Source organism: Stenella coeruleoalba, assembly GCF_951394435.1.
Source record: "Stenella coeruleoalba genome assembly, chromosome: 15".
In the NCBI taxonomy this organism is placed as follows: domain Eukaryota; kingdom Metazoa; phylum Chordata; class Mammalia; order Artiodactyla; family Delphinidae; genus Stenella; species Stenella coeruleoalba.
Genome location: NC_137161.1, coordinates 37,108,278 through 37,128,317, shown reverse-complemented (window position 1 = coordinate 37,128,317; position 20,040 = coordinate 37,108,278). Strand labels below are relative to the sequence as shown.

At 40.0% G+C, this 20,040-nt stretch overlaps 1 pseudogene across 1 annotated transcript in view; it reads right to left on the bottom strand.

The window, feature by feature from the left end:
- Positions 1-370: 370 nt before the first annotated feature.
- LOC307198463 (thioredoxin-like protein 1) overlaps positions 371-20,040 on the bottom strand; it is a 43,260-nt pseudogene continuing 23,590 nt past the window's right edge. Inside the window, exons 2-3 of the transcript in view lie at positions 4,054-4,159; positions 371-1,226 (exon numbers count right to left, since the gene is read on the bottom strand). The product of the transcript in view is annotated as a thioredoxin-like protein 1 (transcript). The remainder of the gene's footprint in view (positions 1,227-4,053; positions 4,160-20,040) is intronic.

Below are 20,040 nucleotides of genomic sequence, written 5' to 3'. Positions count from 1 at the left end.
TTTATAACTTGCCCAATTATTTGTTATAATATTTTTTTTAACCATCTGAACAAAGGCAATGATTTATTGGTGATGGCAATGAATGAAATATTGAAAGTCTTATACACACTACTATATATAAAGTAAATAATGAATAAGGATCTACTGTATAGCACAGGGAACTCTACTCAATACTTTGTAATGGCCTATATGGGAAAATAATCTAAAAGAGTGTGTATATATATATATATATATATATATATATATATATATGTATGTATAACTGATTCACTGTGCTGTATACCTGAAATTAACACAACATTGTAAATCAATTACATATTTTTTTAATTAAATTAAAAAAAAAAGAAGGTCTCTGGCGAGAATCAAGCAATTATCCAAGAGCTGTAGATCTGATTGCAATATGGTCTTCCAGTGTCTTTTGTACCTTAGTGGCTTTCTCCTTTTTTGCAAACTACTCATTTGAAATCATTCATGTTTGCTGCCTGGACTGGAGTTCCAATAAAAGTAAAATATGAAATTCTAGTTGTTTCTTCTTCACTTGATTGGACTAAATAAATATAGTTATGCTGTTAACATTCTGAAACTTAACATATGAAGTGGGACAATACCATCTTCTTTAATATCATCCTCTGATAGTTCCAGAGCTGGAATTGGTTCACTTCTTTCTGCCTCTTCAAAATCCATAGATAGGGGTAAATTGATAGAAATTTTTACGTATTTCGGACCCTGACCATTATCTGGACCTTGAAATTTCATTGAATAAAGCTTAACAGGCTGATTGAAGACGACAGTAATAAGCAGCTGTCCATCCTAATCAGATTCCAAGAAGGTCATGTCTTTTCATAAACAGTTGTCAAATCCATGCTCCTCACTTTCATTAAGACATTCACAGCCAGATTTGTTAATAAAAAAGCATAAAATCCATATAGCCTTTTGGAATATCTGTGTCCTCATTGCTTCCAGGGCTGTTTTCTAAGTGCTGCTCGGTTTTTTCTTCTAGTCCCACAGCATCTGCTCCTTGATACTGATCAACTGTCACTTTGTTTCAAAAAAACAAAAATGTAGGTATTGCTGACATATTGTTGGTGGCAGCTATTCCCTGACACTGATGTACACCTACTTCCAAGGAAACTGCTTGTGGATACTTATTACACATAGAGCTGAATGCTGGGGCAATCCTTAAACACGGTCCACACCCTCGCGTGGTGAATTTGACCATGGTGAGTCTGGAAATCCAGGTCACTCCTGACCCGTTTCACACCCACCACTCTCAGAGAGCCTGGCAGGGCGGCCACAACACCACTGGCTTCAAAACTGAAGGAGAAGGCCCTGGAGAGGAAGGGGGGAGGCTCAGGAAGATCTAGGCCTGGACAAAGGAGGTGGCGACCCTGGTGTCTTCTCCATGGTCCCCCAGTGCCGAGTCAGGCCAGAGAGCGGAGCAGCAGAGGGGGTGGGATGGGAGGGGGAGAGGAAAGATGAGGGAAGAAAAGGCCTATAATTTTATATGATGTAATCATAGATGCATTTATACAATATATAATGTAAGATACAACTAACAACACATTATACGTATGAGATATATAATACACACTATATTGATTATAATGTGTTATACATTTAAAATTATATATAGTTTTTTATATATATTTTATAACATTATTTATATATATACATATATAGTGTGTATATATATATGTATATATATAAATATATATATATTAATTTTTGGAATAGGTTTTGGGATAGTTTTATTAGGCTATTATTCACCTACCACAAAATTCAGTAAAGTCCACAAATCCAAAAAGGGAGTAAATAAAATGGGGCTGATAGAAAACTCTCCTTCTTGGGGTGTCTGCAGATGGCCCATCTGATCAGGAATTTGATTACATGCGTTGATCAACATATGTAACAGAGGACAGGCTATTGAAATGTTTTCTTTCCCAGCTTCTAGCCTACAGGCTAGGTGAGAACAATCATTTTTATTTTTCAAAAGATAAAATTTTAGTTATCAATATTTCTCAATGCCAACTATAATAATTGCATCCAATCTGTTTATTAAATCATTTCAAATTTAGGGCAATATCTCTTTTAATTTTGTGGTTTTAACATTTTTCTTAAAAGGAAAATAAGACAGGATTTAAAAATTCCTGGGCTTGTTTTCTTTGACCACGTCTGACCACATCTGAGTCTGGTTTCTAAGTTCCTAATTGTTTCAATCAGGTTCTCATTCTCCTTAAATTGTCGTTGAGCTGTTGAAGAGGGTTACAATTTCCTCCATATTTATTTGAAATTGAATGGTCAATTAAAATATACACTAACTAACCCCTAAACTGACTGGACTTCTAAGAGATTTTTCAAAATGTGTTTAAGGGAAAAGTAAAATAAATGATGCTTGAATGGTTAAAAGCTCTACAATTCTTTAAAAAGCCCATTTTAATTTAGGCTGAAACCCATGCAATGTGAAAAGTGCTACAAAGAACAGAGTGGGGGCAGTGAGGGTGCTTGTGTTCTTCATCCAAGGGAAGGTAGAAATAGTAAAAGCAGAGAGGTGAAGATTAGCGGAGACAAAGAAAGGGATGGTGGCTTCCGATCTGGCACCCTAGCATCTCCTTAGAATTAAATGGATGTGAGGCCCATGAGGGAAGCTTGGCCCCAGCCTCTGGGAAACCAGTCTCACAAAGTACCCTGCACCCAAGAGTAACAGACAATGAGGTGTCTGTCAGAGCCACCTTCCCTCCAAGGACTATGCACATCTGAACAAGGAGCATACAGGGTCCAAACACCATGGGGGGGAGCCCCCCAAATTCTATGCTGCACACAACTTCTTGGACCCTTCTGGGAACTGGGGGCATGGGAGCAAAGACTCTTCATACTCACTGAGACTGAATCTTCCTCAACCCAAGTGAAAAGAGGACTGAGAGTCAGCTACAATTTAATTTTTTTAGATTGAAGAATAAAGTATTGTGCCATACTTTTAAACATGAGAATTTTTGGCAGCAGAAACAAGCTGACAACTTACGTTAAAAGTTTTCTCTTTGATCTCTGCATTTTCTCACCTCTGGGAAATGTGTCAGACCCAAGCTGACATGGGTAAGGCAGGTACTTTGTTGCTGGAATAAGAAGAGATGATGGAGGCAAATCCACAGTGATGGAAACTCTCCCACTTATATTTAACATGGGCCTTCTGGGTTCCATGCTTTAAGAATGGAGGCACTGTGAAAAGACAAATGGCCCAGAACCCAGGGGTTGTTCAAAAATCACTTTACCTTGTCAGAGACAGCACCAGGGTACAGCTAAGAGAATGAACTGGGTTCCATCCGAGCTTCACCACTACTGCTGTGTGATCTGAGGAATGTTACTTATCTTCTCTGTGTTTCAATTCCATTATTTGTATATGGGCACAATCATGGAGTAGCCTATAATATTATTGAGATGATTAAATGAGCTAATATATCCATAGCATTTAGAACATTGTCTTGCCCAGGATTAGGGCTCAGTGAATGTTAGTATCATCATCATCAATTTTATCATCATTATTATTACATGGGATTATGTCAGGTGACCAGGGTACTAATTTGACTTTATTCCTTTCCTTTTGCAAAACAAAAAGGACTAAATCAAATGGACTAATATCAGCTATTTCTAAACACATTTTTAGCAGCAGAAATGACTTTTCCTAGACATAAACTTCTAAAGAAGCTAAGCATATATGTATTCATTGATATTCTTTTGATTCTAGTTGCTTAAGTCAACAAGCAAAATAAATTTATGGGCTCAAATTACAAAATAACCTAGGAAGGTCCAGCTTCAAGCATATCTGGATACAGAGGTACAAACAAAGATATCAAGATCAGTTTGTCTGTCTCCTCTCTCCTCTGCTTTCCCTCTTTCTACTCCATTCCCAGGATCCTTGCCTCCTCATCACAGGATGACCACTGGAAGCTCTCAGAGTAACATCCTTTTGATGTCCAAACTAGTGAAGAAGAGTAAACATCTTTCCCCCAGAATTCCCTGTGAAGGTCCTGACATTCACTTTGATTGGCTGGCCTATACCTCATGTCCAAGCCTACAGCAATCATAATGGCCAGAGGAATGTGTTGCACTGATTGGTCACTGGAGTCATATGTCCCACCCCTGAGGCTGGAAAGAAGCCCTGACCCTGAGAACAGAGGAAAGGAAAAGGTTGTTCCCACTAGGCTTGCTCTGCACCCTACCTCCTTGACAGTCCCTTCTCGAAACCCCAAGTGCTCCTAGTTTGAAACTCCTTGTACGTGGGGATCTCTAGCATTCTGCACGTTTGCTAGGATGCAAATCCTATCGAAGCAGTTACTACGGTCAGGGGCCAGAGTAGTGCCCTTGGGGAGGTTCCATTGATTATCAAATCATAGCCTGCAGACAGCTACCAGCTCCAACGTCCCGTGTGGCATTGCTTTGTCTCTGTGTGCCCACATCAGTGCCGCCTACCACAGCCTTGTATCTAGTGGGGGCAGGAGAATCATCTGGGTTCAGTTCTACATCACATTATGAGTGATGCCTCCTCTTCTAGTTATTTACTGCAATGTAACCAACAACCTCAAAACATAGGGTCTTAAGACAATAATCATTTATTAGTGTCTCTCATGGTTCTGGGGTCAGCCAGGCTCCTCTGGGCACATCTGGCTCCCAGCTCTCGGTGGTTACAGTCAGAAAGCAACTAGAGCTAGAGTCATCTTGAAGTTTTCTATGTTCACATGCATGGCATTCCGTGACCTGGGAAGATGGAATAGCTGGGGCTGGAACAGCTGGGGCTCATTGGCCATCTCTCTTCTCTCTCAGTGGCCTCTCCACCTGGTACCTTCAGCACATGGCAGCCTCAGTGTTACTTCTGTTGCACTCCTTAGGTTGAGGCAATGACAAAGCCCACCCGATTTCAAGGGGTGTGAACACAGACCCTACCCCTTAGTGGGAGAGTGTCAAAGGATGCATAGCCCTCTTAAACCATCATATCTCCTGGGGATGGCAGGGGGTCAACATAACATCATGTTTTAGAGTTTATCCTTGGTCATGCTATTCTAATTCAGTCCTGCCCTTGGCAGAAATGAGGTGGGATTATCAGGACATACCAAGAAAAATGGCTTCTTAAACAACTGTGAGCCAGAAGAGAGGCTTAGACACCACACTAAATGCAGCGGTCTGGGCATATTGACCTATTTTGGATAGTTGGGATCCCTTCTAACCCTTGCAGAAATACTGCAATCTTCACCCTAGTGCAGTTTGAGCTTTTGCAATGGAATACAGATAGAACCAAGAAAAACATTCTCTTTTTCACTTACTGATTAAAAGCAGTGAGCCACTCTTGAGAGACAGTGAATACAATTTGATGTTATTATGCAGAGTTTGACCATTGGGGGGAAAATATAATGTTATCTTTAAGGTAGGCTCTGGTTTTAATTGCAAATTTTAGAATGGGGCTTCACATCCAGGATAAGAAGGAAAATACACAAACTGCTGACTGAATCGATGCTCAACACTCTGCTCTCTGTGTCCTCCTCGTCCTTGGGGTGATTACTAAGCATGTAAGCAAAATCAGAAGTCAGGGAGAAAGTAAGAAAGGAATGCATATACATGAGCCTCCAGAGGAAACCATTTCAGGCTGGATTATGGAATCCTGATTCTCAGTGAATTGCAAGAGTGTTTAAGAAAAGATTGCACAGGTGAAAGTGTGAAGCTATTGTCAAAACATGCAAATGTTTTGTCTTCCTTTTAATTTCTGACACCAAGTCAGTCCTAACCCCTTTTATTGGACCTTAAATGTCTGAAAAATAGGGGGCTTCCCTGGTGGCACAGTGGTTGAGAGTCCGCCTGCCGATGCAGGGGATACGGGTTCGTGCCCCGGTCCAGGAAGATCCCACATGCCGCGAAGTGGCTGGCCCCGTGAGCCATGGCCGCTGAGCTTGCGCGTTCGGAGCCTGTGCTCCGCAACGGGACAGGCCACAGCAGTGAGAGGCCCGCGTACCGCAAAAAAACAAAACAAAACAAATGTCTCAAAAATAAAGGAAGAACATAACTTCTCATTATAGAATTGACCTCTTACTGGGAGCTAAGTTCTCCTGAATAAAGAGGTCTAGATAAAATTATTAAACCAAAGCAAAGATGATCTCCAGCCTTCCGCTCCTTAATGTGCTAACATTCGGGTCTGCAAAATCCATTCTCTTCCTAGTGACTCTGGCAGTGCTAACTCTGGGATGCTATGGCCAACTCCTTTCTTCTCAAGGGCCAAGACTCTGTCCAGTTAACAGGCAAATGTTTATAAACCTGGCCATTCAATAGGTATTCAATTTGCATTTTCTGAGCACCAACCACATGCCAGGGGCTGTTCTACATACGTGTTTTACAGAAATGAATAAGCCAGTCATAATTTTGATGTATGAAACTTACAGTTTGGTACCATGTCTTTCTAGAAGAGCAGCCGTGGGAGGGGGGAATTCTATACATTAATCATAACTACTGTAGAGCCAAGAGGGAGATGAAAAGAGAGTTTTCTAAGCTTTGTAGTTGAATGATGCTCCTCTTCTTTCCCCAGTCCTATACATATTCTCTAGGAAAAGTATGGAGAACCCCAGATGTGGCTGATATAATAGAAGATGTTTTCTGTAAGGCTGAGCTATTAGTTAACTTTCTCCAAAATAGAAAATCACAAATATTGGTTCAAAGTGCATGCATATCATTCCCTATCAACACAAAATTTTGTTTTGGGGAACAGAGCTGGATTTATTAACTTGTGGCTAATGCTGAAGGAAAAAGACCATGATGCTGTTGCTGGTGAAAAAAAATCAATGGGCAGGTGGAGTATGGAACCCATTCAATCAACAAATATTTATTAAGTTCCCAGAGGTCCTAGGGTTATCATGGCAAACAAGACAGAGTGACTCCTCTTGTGAATTTTGTGTTCTGGCTGGGGATACAAATAGTAATGAGTGCAAAAAAAAAATCTATAAAGATAGTGAAGATGATCCAGGACCTCGGAAAAAGAATGGAGGCACAGATCGAGAAGATGAAAGAAATGTTTAATAAAGACATAGAAGAATGAAGAAAAAGGAAATAGAGATGAACAATACAATAACTGAAATGAAAAATACACTAAAAGGAATCAATAGCGGAATAACTGAGGCAGAAGAACGGATAAGTGACCTGGAAGACAGAATGGTGGAATTCACTGCTGCAGAACAGAATAAAGAAAAAAGCATGAAAAGAAATGAAGACAGCCTAAGAGACCTCTGGGACAACATTAAACGCAACAACATTCACATTATAGGGGTCCCAGAAGGAGAAGAGAGAGAGAAAGGACCCAAGAAAATACTTGAAGAGATTATAGTCTAAAACTTTCCTAACATGGGAAAGGAAATAACCACCCAAGTCCAGGAAGTGCAGAGAGTCCATACAGGATAAACCAAAGGAGAAACATGCCAAGACACATAGTAATCAAATTGGCAAAAATTAAAGACAAAGAAAAATTATTGAAAGCAGCAAGGGGAAAACAACGAATAACATACAAGGGAACTCCCATAAGGTTAACAGCTGATTTCTCAGCAGAAACTCTACAAGCCAGAAGGGAGTGGCATGACATTCTTAAAGTGATGAAAGGGAAGAAACTACACCAAGATTACTCTACACAGCAAGGATATCATTCAGATTTGATGGAGGAATCAAAAGCTTTACAGACTAGCAAAAGCTATGAGAGTTCAGTACCACCAAACCAGCTCTACAACAAATGCTAAAGGAACTTCTCTAAGTGGGAAACACAAGAGAAGAAAAGGACCTACAAAAACAAACCCAAAACAATTAAGAAAATGTTCGTGGGAGCATACATATCAATAATTACCTTAAACGCAAATGGATTAAATGCTCCAACCAAAAGACACAGGCTTGCTGAATGGATACAAAAAGAAGACCCATATAAGTGCTGTCTACAAGAGCCCCACTTCAGACCTGGGGACACATACAGACTGAAAGTAAGGGGATGGAAAAAGATATTCCATGCAAATGGAAATCAAAAGAAAGCTGGAGTAGCGATATTCATATCAGATAAAATAGACTTTAAAATATAGAATGTTACAAGAGACAAGGAAGAACACTACATAATTATGAAGGGATCAATCCAAAAAGAAGATTTAACAATTATAAATGTATATGCACCCAACATAGGAGCACCCCAATACATAAGGTAACTGCTAACAGTTATAAAAGAGAAAATTGACAGTAACACAGTAATAGTGGGGAAATTTAACACCTCACCTACACCAATGGACACATACACCAAACAGAAAATTAATAAGGAAGCACAAGCTTTAAATGACACAATAGATCAGATAGATTTAATTGATATTTACAGGACATTCCATCCAAAAACAGCAGATTACACTTTCTTCTGAAGTGTGCACAGAACATTCTTCAGGATAGATCACATACTGGATCACAAATCAAGCCTCAGTAAATGTAAGAAAATTGAAATCATATCAAACATCTTTTCTGACCACAATGCTATGAGATTAGAAATGAATACAGGGGAAAAAAACTTAAAAACCACAAACACATGGAAGCTAAACAATACGTTACTAAATAACCAAGAGATCACTGAAGACATCAAAGAGGAAATAAAAAATTACCTAGAGACAAATGACAATGAAAACACGACGATCCAAAACCTATGGGATGCAGCAAAAGCAGTTCTAAGAGGGAAGTTTATAGCTATAAAAGCCTACCTCAAGAAACAAGAAAAATCTCAAATAAACAATCTAACCTTGCACCTAAGGGAACTAGAGAAAGAAGAACAAACAAAACCCAAAGTTAGCAGAAGGAAAGAAATCATAAAATCAGAGCAGAAATAAATGAAATACAAACAAAGAGAACAATAGCAAAGATCAATAAAACTAAAAGTGGTTTCTTTGAGAAGATCAACAAAATTGATAAACCATTAGTCAGACTCATCAAGAAAAAGAGGGAGAGGACTCAAATCAATAAAATTAGAAATGAAAAAGGAGAAGTTACGACAGACACCACAGAAATAGAAAGCATCCTAAGAGACTACTACAAGCAACTCTAGGCCAATAAAATGGACAACCTGGAAGAAATGGACAAATTCTTAGAAAAGTATAACCTTCCAAGACTGAACCAGGAAGAAATAGAAAATATGAACAGACCAATCACAAGTAATGAAATTGAAACTGTGATGAAAAATCTTCCAACAAACAAAAGTCCAGGACCAGATGGCTTCACAGGTGAATTCTATCAAACATTTAGAGAAGAGCTAACACCCATCCTTCTCAAACTCTTCCAAAAAATTGCAGAGGAAGGAACACTCCCAAACTCATTCTATGAAGCCACCATCACCCTGATAGCCAAACCAGACAAAGATACTACAAAAAAAGAAAATTACAGACCAATATCACTGATGAATACAGATGCAAAAATCCTCAACAAAATACTAGCAAACAGAATCCAACAACACATTAAAAGGATCATACACCATGATCATGATCAAGTGGGATTTATCCCAGGGATGCAAGGAATCTTCAGTATATGCAAATCAATCAATGTGATGCACCATATTAACAAATTGAAACATAAAAACCATATGGTCATCTCAATAGGTGCAGAAAAAGCTTTTGACAAAATTCAACACCATTTATGCTAAAAACTATCCAGAAAGTGGGCATAGAGGGAACCTACCTCAAGATAATAAAGGCCATATACAACAAACCCACAGCAAACATCATTCTCAATGGTGAAAAACTGAAAACATTTTCTCTAAGATCAGGAACAAGACAAGGATATCCACTCTCACCACTATTATTCAGCATAGTTATGGAAGTCCTAGCCATGACAATCAGAGAAGCAAAAGAAATAAAAGGAATACAAATTGGAAAAGAAGAAGTAAAATTGTCACTGTTTGCAGATGACATGATACTATACATAGAGAATCCTGAAGATGCCACCAGAAAACTACTAGAGCAAATCAATGAATTTGGTAAAGTTGCAGGATACAAAATTAACGCACAGAAATCTCTTGCATTCCTATATACTAATGATGAAAAATCTGAAAGAGAAATTAAGGAAACACTCCCATTTACCACTGTAACAAAAAGAATAAAATACCTCGGAATAAACCTACCTAGGGAGACAGAAGACCTGTTTGCAGAAAACTATAAGATACTGATGAAAGAAATTAAAAATAACACCAACAGATGGAGAGATATACCATGTTTTTGGATTGGAAGAATCAATGTTGTGAAAATGGCTATACTACCCAAAGCAATCTACAGATTCAATGCGATCCCTATCAAATTACCAATGGCATCTTAAATCTTGTATGGAGACAAAAAAGACCCCCAATAACTAAAGCAGTCTTGAGGGAAAAAAGTGGAGCTGGAGGAAACAGACTCCCTGACTTCAGACTATACCACAAAGCTACAGTATTCAAGATGATATGGTACTGGCACAAAAACAGAAATATAGGTCAATGGAACAAATAGAAAGCCCAGAGATAAAACCACATACCTATGGTCAACTAATCTATGACAAAGGAGGCAAGGATATACAATGGAGAAAAGACAGCCTCTTCAATAAGCAGTGTTGGGAAAACTGGACAGCTACATGTAAAAGAATGAAATTAGAACACTCTCTAACACCATACACAAAAATAAACTCAAAATGGATTAGAGACCTAAATGTAAGACAGGACACTATAAAACTCTTAGAGGAAAACATAGGAAGAGCACTCTTTGACATAAATCACAAGATCTTTTTTGACCCACCTCCTAGAGTAATGGAAATAAAAACAAAAATAAACAAATGGGACCTAATGAAACTTAAAGGCTTTTGTACAGCAAAGGAAACCATAAACAAGATGAAAAGACAACCCTCAGAATGGGAGAAAATATTTGCAAATGAATCAACGGACAACGGATTAATGTCAAAAATATATAAACAGCTCATGCAGCACAATATTACAAAAACAAACAACCCAATCCAAAAATGGGCAGAAGACCTAAATAGACATTTCTCCAAAGAAGACATACAAATGGTCAAGAAGCACATGAAAAACTGCTCAACATCTCTAATTATTAGAGAAATGCAAATCAAAACTACAATGAGGTGTCACCTCACACCAGTTAGAATGGGCATCATCAGAAAATCTACCAACAACAAATGCTGGAGTGGGTGTGAAGAAAAGGAACTCTCTTGCACTGTTGGTGGGAATGTAAATTGATACAGCCACTATGGAGGTTCCTTAAAAAACTAAAAATAGAATTACCATATGATCCAGCAATCCCACTACTGGGCATATACCCAGAGAAAACCATAATTCAAAAAGACACATGCACCCCAATGTGCATTGCAGCACTATTTACAATAGGTCATGGAAGCAACCTAAATGCCCATCAACAGATGAATGGATAAAGAAGATGTGGTACATATATACAATGGAATATTACTCAGCCATAAAAAGGAATGAAATTGGGTCATTTGTAGAGATGTGGATGGATCTAGAGACTGTCATACAGAGTGAAGTAAGTCAGAAAGAGAAAAACAAATATCGTATATTAACGCATATATGTGGAACGTAGAAAAATGGTATAGATGAACCGGTTTGCAGGACAGAAATTGAGACACAGAGGTAGAGAATAAACGTTCTCTAATGCACACAAAGGGGGGAAAGCGGCAGTGGGGTGGGGATGGTGGTGTGATGAATTGGGAGATTGGGATTGACGTGTATACACTGATGTGTATAAAATGGATGACTAATAAAAAATATAATTAAAATAAATTAAAAAATTAAAATAAATTATACAATTTCAGAATAAGGTGGAAGAGAATGACAGAGATAGGTCATGTTTTAGATAAATTAATCACAGGAGAGTTTTTAAGGAGTTGATATTTAAGCTGGCCCTGACCAATGAGCAGTAATGAGGCATGCAAGGCTCTATGGGAAGATGGTTCCAGGCAGAGAAGACAGCATGAGACTAAGCAAGAGATCCAGTGGGACAGGCCAAAACAGAGCGGTACAAGGAGCAGGGTGACTGGTCATAGTACTTACCTAGTTTGTGTTGAGCCACCTGATAGGGGAAAAAAATTTGGAAAGAATTTCTATTTGGAAGGAAATGATCTAGATATTTAAACAGGATTATGTACAGCTCAGAGGCAGAACATTGAGGAAAAATTGATACCATGAAAGCTGGGTAAAATCTTCCTATATAGGTAAAAATCAACCCTTGAGATGTAGGTAAAACTGAGCTGACTGATGAGGTCCAGCAGCTGCTGAGAAGAAATGTGAAGACCTTGAAGCAGGAAGGCTCTGACAAGTTTAACTTTGGAGTCCACCGGCTTTCAGAATTGAGGGTCAGGTGACCTTATTCTATGGGGTGAAGGTAGAAAGTGATTGCTTCCTTCTTTGCTTAAGCTGCCATCCTGGAAATGTTCTAGAAGACTGGATTCTTTATAAGCTTTAGACACAGCACATCAGAATAGAGTTAAATTTTTATAAAGAAGAAAAGGAAAATTACCAATCCAATGCTTTCTGTTCTGCAGTAGCCAGATGAGAATAACCCAAAATCCTCAAGTGTCCATGGTCCCTCAGGGTCCCATGATAAGGAGAAATCCCAACATCATTTAAGTAATACCCCTACCTGCACCGTGATGCTGACTGTTCTCACTCTTGGCTCGTGAGGTCACTGCAGGGCTTTGTGATTCTGCAGGAGGAAACTGTTGAGTAGACTCGGATGATGGAGACTATGAATCCATAGTAAGTCTTGCTTGCTGCTCTCCGTGTTATGTGGAATGCTTTCAGATTTCTCTTCTCTTTTGGACGCTATGGCCAAAGGGTAGAGTTGACTCTTTTTCCAATGTGTTTTTTGCCATCTTCCCTTTCAGAAATATAATGTCTTATGCTTCTTCTCTGATATTCTAGTCTATTCTCCAAAACTGTGAACTTTTCTTTGAGCACGAATTGCTTTCTGCCTCTCAGGAATGGGGACTACTTCCCACTCTTTGCTCCTATCTCTGGCTGGTACATGGTCTGGCCCAGGGTCTTCTTCCTGTACTTCCACAGACCCCTGTTCTTCTTGGACATCCTGGAAGTGGAGAGGTTCCCTCTTGACCTTCCCATGGAGTAAGGCTTCCAGTAGCATCAGTACAAGGTCAACAAAAGACATACTAACCTTTGAAGCCATAGGCCTGCCTCTTATGATTGATTCCCTTTTATCTCTTGTGTTTCTCATAGTTCTTGTCTACTCAGTCTAGAGACAAAAGTCTGCCTGTTATTGGACTCAAGTAAAATTTACTTCAGCCCCGCCTTGTGGTCCTTAGTCAAACTTAAAGGAAAGTTGGTTTGGCAGATATTAAACTGGCTCACCAAATCTGTTTCCCTTTCTTCCTGGTTACACAGCTAGACCACATTTCCCAGATTCCTCTACAGTTATTTGTGGGCATGTGTCTGAATTCTATCTAGTAGAATGTGGCCCATGAAGATTTCCCATGAGCTATCTTCCACTTTATTTTTTTCCCTATCTATCAGCTAGATGGAGAGGATTCTAAGAACTAAGATGGGGACCCATGAGATGAAGGAGTCTGGGTCTCACCAACCAGGAGAATCCAGTGGACTTTATATGAATTAGAAATATATTTTTGTATTTTGGGGCTACTGAAATTATAGGGGCTATTTTTTTATAGCAGCTAACATTACTTATCCTAAGTAATACAGTTGGTCACATCCCTTTCACAAGGTACTGTCCCACCCAGACACATATATTCTCCTAAACTCCCCCCAGATCACCAGACCGTATTTTTGGGTCTTTGGCTCACTCCCAAGAGGCATGGAGTCTAATTAAGAACACATGTATAAGAAGCTGAGGGCCCTCTTTCCCACACCAGATCCCTGATAGCTAATATTTAGTGAGCACAGACTGTTAAGAAAAGCAGATTCAATATGAAGCTAATAAAGTTTAAGCTTGGGGCCTCTCACATACATGGAGCTTTCCCAAGGCCTTGAAAAGGGCCTTAGCATGTTCACATATTTAAGTGTTTTCATAAAATCTGCAAATGCAAAATGTTTTAATTTTTTTTTTATTTGTGGGAGGGTATATTTAAATAAACTTCAGGCCCCACCAAATCTAGACACAGCCTCGAGGCTGAGTGTCTAACATATATTTTCAAATGTCATCCTCACAGCCCTGAAATAATAGGTACTATTATTTTATGGAGAAGAAATCTGATGCATGAAGATTTTAAGTCACTTGTCCCAAGTCACGCAGCTCTGATTTTCTGGAACCAGAATTCAGGCACAGGCTCTAAAGCCCAAGCCTGTTGCCACCCTCATGGTGTCTCTAGCCCACCCATGGGTCACATGCATGTGGTCCAGGGAATCAAACCAGGAGGCATGAAGCAATAGCAGCAGTGTTTAGTATATTTCTCTTGGCCCCTCTGAATGACTTCCTTTGGACTCATCCTAATTTCTTCAGTCTCGGATAAGAAGAGCTGGAGAGTTTTTCTTCAGGGCTCCCTTAAAGTGTTCATTTCATACAACAAGAAACACATAGGATTTAGCATCAGAAGGTGTGAGTTTTAGACTAAGGAAACAATGGGACGTAATGGCACAGATTTTGCCAAGAGATTGATGTACGTAGCAGCAAGCAACTGGATCAACGAACAACTATGGACTGTCAAAGGCAGCGGAACAGCTTCAAAGCTCATTGCTACCTCAGCTTCCACATGGTGCAAAATAACTGGAAGACGCGGAGGATAAAGAGGCAGGCTCAGAAAGGGGGTTAAAACGCGTAACTCCAGATGAGCCTTCAGGGCCAGCAATGCCCTGAGGATTGTGGGCGCACACCCAGCTGTTACCTGTGTGGTGGTTTGATCCCCAGCTAATACGCCAGCTGGTGGAGTATTATTTCCTTGTTGACTTTTTTGCTGCCACCTGGGGAGTCTTGGTAACTGTAAACAAAGATTTAGAACACTAATAAAGTGTCGGGCGCCAATGCAGTTTACTCTGTACTAAAATCAAGTAAGCTGTGGATGAGCAGCTGGCATGGGGGATCCCAGCCACAAGGGCTGGTGGGAAGCAGGAGTCCAGGAGCAGGGAGGTGGGGTGAGAGAAAGGGATCTGACTGCTGCAGCCTGTCAGTTCAGAGCCTGACTTGGACTCAGGCACATGGAGTAGATGCTGTTGCATGGGCAGGGCCCCCAGCCCCCGGCTGCTTTCAGTGTTGGCTGCTAAGGGCTCACAGAGGCCTCCTTCCCCAAGAATTGCCCTTAACTGATGCCTAGGAGGTTATACCCCTATACCCCCCACCAGGAGAAGCCTATAGCAATGACTGACTGATGCAGGGGTACAAAAGGCCAGCCCCCTTGCCTTAAGGAGGGGACGATTGTGTCTCCAAAGTCTTTCATGGATCAGGCCAAGTTTAGATTTTGCCAGAACACACATCGTTGCTTGCCTTCTTCCCCTGTCCTGTCTTCTGTCCTCCCTTAGAGGCTTCTCCTAAGCATCCTTCCTCAATATACCCTGGGCACCTGATTTTTCCTGTCCTGGGCTCTGCTTCTGGGGAATCCGACCTAAGACACAATGAGGGTTTTAGGCCCCCAGTTGCCACAGCTAAGCCTGGCAGGAAGTGGGCAGGGCTTTGAAACAGGAAGTTCCCAGAGATGTTCATTTAGGGCACATCCTCCTGCTATGTATATACGTAGGGAATGGCAGGTAGAAATTGAAGACACATTTTGAGAAGCAAGTGTCAGCTCCCGGGAGAAACGAGTCAGCAGAGGATGGATGTCAGGGCCCTAACCTGGAAAGTACAACTGGTGCACATAGCAAGAAAATCAAAGACTATCCCAGTGCTAGAGCCTGGGTCAGCAAAGCCAGGGTAGAAAATGCTATGACTTGTAGGATCCATGGAGGTTCAGGACTCATATGTGGCTCACCAAATCCTTCATCTGTTGGTAGCAAAACCTAGCTACTTAGTAGCCTTGTGAATCTGAGCAAGTTAATTTTCTTTTCTAAACCTCAATTTCTTCATTTGTAAAATGGCATACAGCATGCACTAAAATGGTAAATATTTTATTATATACATATCATTCTAAGCCACAGTGGGTAATGGAATTTTTGCCTGCTACGGGGCAGACCTGGATTTCTACATAGGGCCTACCTGTAGATCCAGACTTGGAAAGCAAAGGAAAACAAAGCTATGGGATAAAATGTAGGGGCTGAAATAATGGCCACATCAACTCGAAAGGCCATGATGTTGCTTGTATGGCTACCCGTGGTCCTGCATCTTAAGGCCCAGAGCTCTGTGGTGCCATTTTTGCATCTTCAGAGCCAGTCTTAAAAGCAAGAGGGAGAGGGAGAGAAAGAGGGAGAGACAGCTGTAAGTCAAGAATCCTCCAGATTTGAATATCACTTATCTAGAACTGGACCCAAGAGGGACTGTTGGGGACAGAAAGTTGGCCAATCAATGGTTATTGACCTCAAGTCTGAAACTGCAAGAGAATTTTTCTCAAGCTTGGCAGACACTACATTCACAATGCCAGATTCCCAGTGCGTAAATCCAACTGGAAATTCCCAAAGACCAGAGCACCAGGAACTCTGAGCCACTCAAATGTTCTTTCCCTAGGATGACTCTCTACTCTCGCTATACTTCTGTACAGAGTTGTATGGTCTTTATTTTAGCAAAGGGTTCCAAGAAGCAGACCTTGAGATGAGAATTCCCATGCAACTTGATTTATTGAGGAAGTTCTCTTGGGAAAAATTGGGTGTGGAAAGCAGGACAGGGAAGGAAAGAAGCCAAGCCAAGTTCTAGCCTCAGCCTTAACCTTCAGGAGAGGTTGGTAATGTAAATTACACCTCAAATTTCGGCCTAACTCCAAGGCAAAAGAGCTGGGCTTTCCTTTTTCCACTCCAGTCAATCATTGGATAGGGACTACTTTTGAGGAACTTCTGTCTCTCAAGCCAACACAATAGCCCCAGGGAGGTTCTCCATAGAGCATCATAGAGATGGACAATTAGAAGTAAAACACTTAGAAGGCAAGGAAAAGCATACTGAAAAGGTCAAAGGGATCGAAGGGAATCTGAGTGGAACACCATTGGAGATGCTACACACTTACACTTGTTCTTTTCTTTTCTTTTATTTTTTTGCGGTACGCAGGCCTCTCACTGTTGTGGCCTCTCCCGTTGCAGAGCACAGGCTCCGAATTCGCAGGCTCAGCGGCCATGGCTCAAGGGCCCAGCCGCTCCGCGGTATGTGGGATCCTCTCGGACCAGGGCTCGAATCCGTGTCCCCTGCATCGGCAGGCGGACTGTCAACCACTGCGCCACCAGGGAAGCCCCACACTTACACTTATTTTAAGGGAATGGAAAAATCTAGTTTCTGCAAATATGCAGTTTATTCTATTGGCTTTAGTGTTATAAAATTGGAAGGGCATAGGATTTAGCCTTAAAAGATGTGAGTTATAGTTGTTGTTCTAACTCATATAAACTTTTTGACCTTGGGTGGGTCACTTAACTTCCCAGAGACTTAGTTTCTACATCTATAAATGGGTTTATTACTTTTGAGCTTTTCAATATACATTGATATTTTCTGTTGGCTCCACAGGTTTTTGATATATGTATTTTAAAACCTTAAATAGGATGGTAGGTTTTTCATTTTGGCTTGTGATTTTGATAGTATTCTTTCTTTATAGTTCAAGGCATAGTGTTAGCCATTCAAACTAACACTGTTATGTGTACTGTTCCTTTTATTACTATGTTATGTCTTTCTTTATGCTTTTTAGCTTGAATTAAATTATATCTGACATTAATATTGTTATATCAGCTTTCTTTTAGTTAGTAATTGTCTTTTGTGTTTTTTTCTATTTTCAACATTTCTGGACGGTTATGTTTTAGATGTGTCTATTGTAAACGACAGATGGTTGGATTTTTAAAAATCTGGCCTGATAATCTTGTTCCTATAGGCCACTTGAATTCCTTTATATTTATCTTGATTACTGCTATATTCATACTTAGTTATATGATCTTATTTTATGTTTTAGATTTATCATGCTCTTTATTTGCCTCTTTTTCCACTTTTTCTTCTTTCTGTTTCAAAATTTTCATATATTTACTTAAGTATAAAATTTTATAACAAAGTTTAAGTTATTCAGTATCTCTACCCTCCTCCCAAATAACCCAAGAACTTAATATGCTTTAATTACACAATGAACACCTCCCTCTTCTATATTTTCCTTGACATTACTTGAATTGTATCTAGTTATGTGGAAAAATACCATTCTTTTTTAAAGAGTCAATAGTAAATTAAACTTATCAACATATTTCACCAAATTCTACACTAAGTATTGTTTCTATATTTCACTCCAACCTATCTCTCAAGATGTTTTCTCCTTCTGCCTAAAATTCTTTAGTAGTTATTTCAGTGAGGATCTGTGCGTAATAATCTCTCCAATTATTTCCATTTCATCTAGAGTGAATTTATTTCCAGTTGTTGCTGTCTTTCTTAGCATTATTTTCTCATATGTTTTGGAATTTTATTACTGAATGGAGACAGAGAGGTTGCATGCTTTTTCTCTCTCTCTTCCACCCCTTGTTTCACAGTCCTGCATATTTATATTTGATTTCTTCCACCACCTCCCAAGAACAGTAATTCCAAAACCAGGTCTTATATTGGTAGTTCAGGGCTAGCAACCTACACTGATATTGGAGTCATTACATATTCAGCAACCAAGTCAGCAGATTGTTAAGCCTAAGTCCAGGATGAAAGATTTCATTTCTTACAGCTTCCCTGCTTTATATAAATGGTAGCTCAGATAGTGGTTTTAAGAGCTTATTTCAGCATCCTTTAATGTATGAGGAAACCTCAAACTTGCTTCTGATTTCAAACAGTGAGTTTGAAGAGTGAGCCTCTTACTTCCTTTGTGAAATTTTTAGTCTTGTTACCCACAGGAACTCAGATTTCTCCATTGGCTTCTGGATCTGGAGTTCAGTGAGTCTGTAAACTCAATCCCAATTACTCCTCTGTTCAATTCCATTTCTGGCTTTCACAGATGTTTATCTCAGTTTTTAGAATGGCCATATTGTCTAAAAGTCTTCTTTTTAGATGTCATATTCTGTATTAGTCAGCTATTGCTGCATAATACAGTTACCCCTGAAAAGTGAGTGGTTTACTACAATAGTTGTTTACTCTCATTCACGTGTCTGGGCTTTGCCTGGGGTTTGGCTAATCTGGGATGGGCTTGGCTGGGCAACTCTGCTTCACTCTGCAGGAAGTGAGATGGGAGAATACAAATTTTGGCTTCTTTATCCTCTTGCTATCCAGTCTCCTGTTTGTGTCCCTTCCCCCCACCCCCTGCCATATAGCCAAGTTCAGTGGTAGCCAAAGAACTAGGGTACCATTGATGAGTCCATAAATGTCAGTCCGCTAGGGCACAGAGCTTGTTAGAGAAGGTGAGGGGGGCAACAAAGAATACTTAGTACATATCGGAGGGAAGTCATAGGCAGTTGGTAACTCACTGGGAGACACAGGGCATGTGCAAACAGAAAACCAAGACTCATGAGTCTCAAAAAGGTGTGATTCCCCCAAGACAGATTTTTGGAAAATCACTTTTTTGGAGCTTTTGGAAATTGGCAACTCTTGGCTTAGACTGGGGGATACAGAGGCAGAGGAGTCCCAGTATCTCCAAGTGGGAAAATCCTGTTGCCTTTGAAAACTGTCTTGCACTCAAAGAAGTATGATACCCTTTGGACTTTTTATCACTTAGGTCTCATTAATCTAGTCTTTTGTACTGAAAAGAATGAAAGGAGGGCAATTTTTTCCATTCAATGGACATTGAAGTGGCAGTCAGGAAAGCGATTGTGTTCCAGCTCTGCCACTGTCAAGTTCTGTGACCTTGGACAATACATGTGGCTTCCTAAGCCTCTGGTTTCCTCCTGCGGAAAATGAGGCGGAAAATGAGGCGGTTGAATCAAATGCCTTCACATCTCTGAAAACTCAGTATCTATAGTTTATAGATGGGATGAGT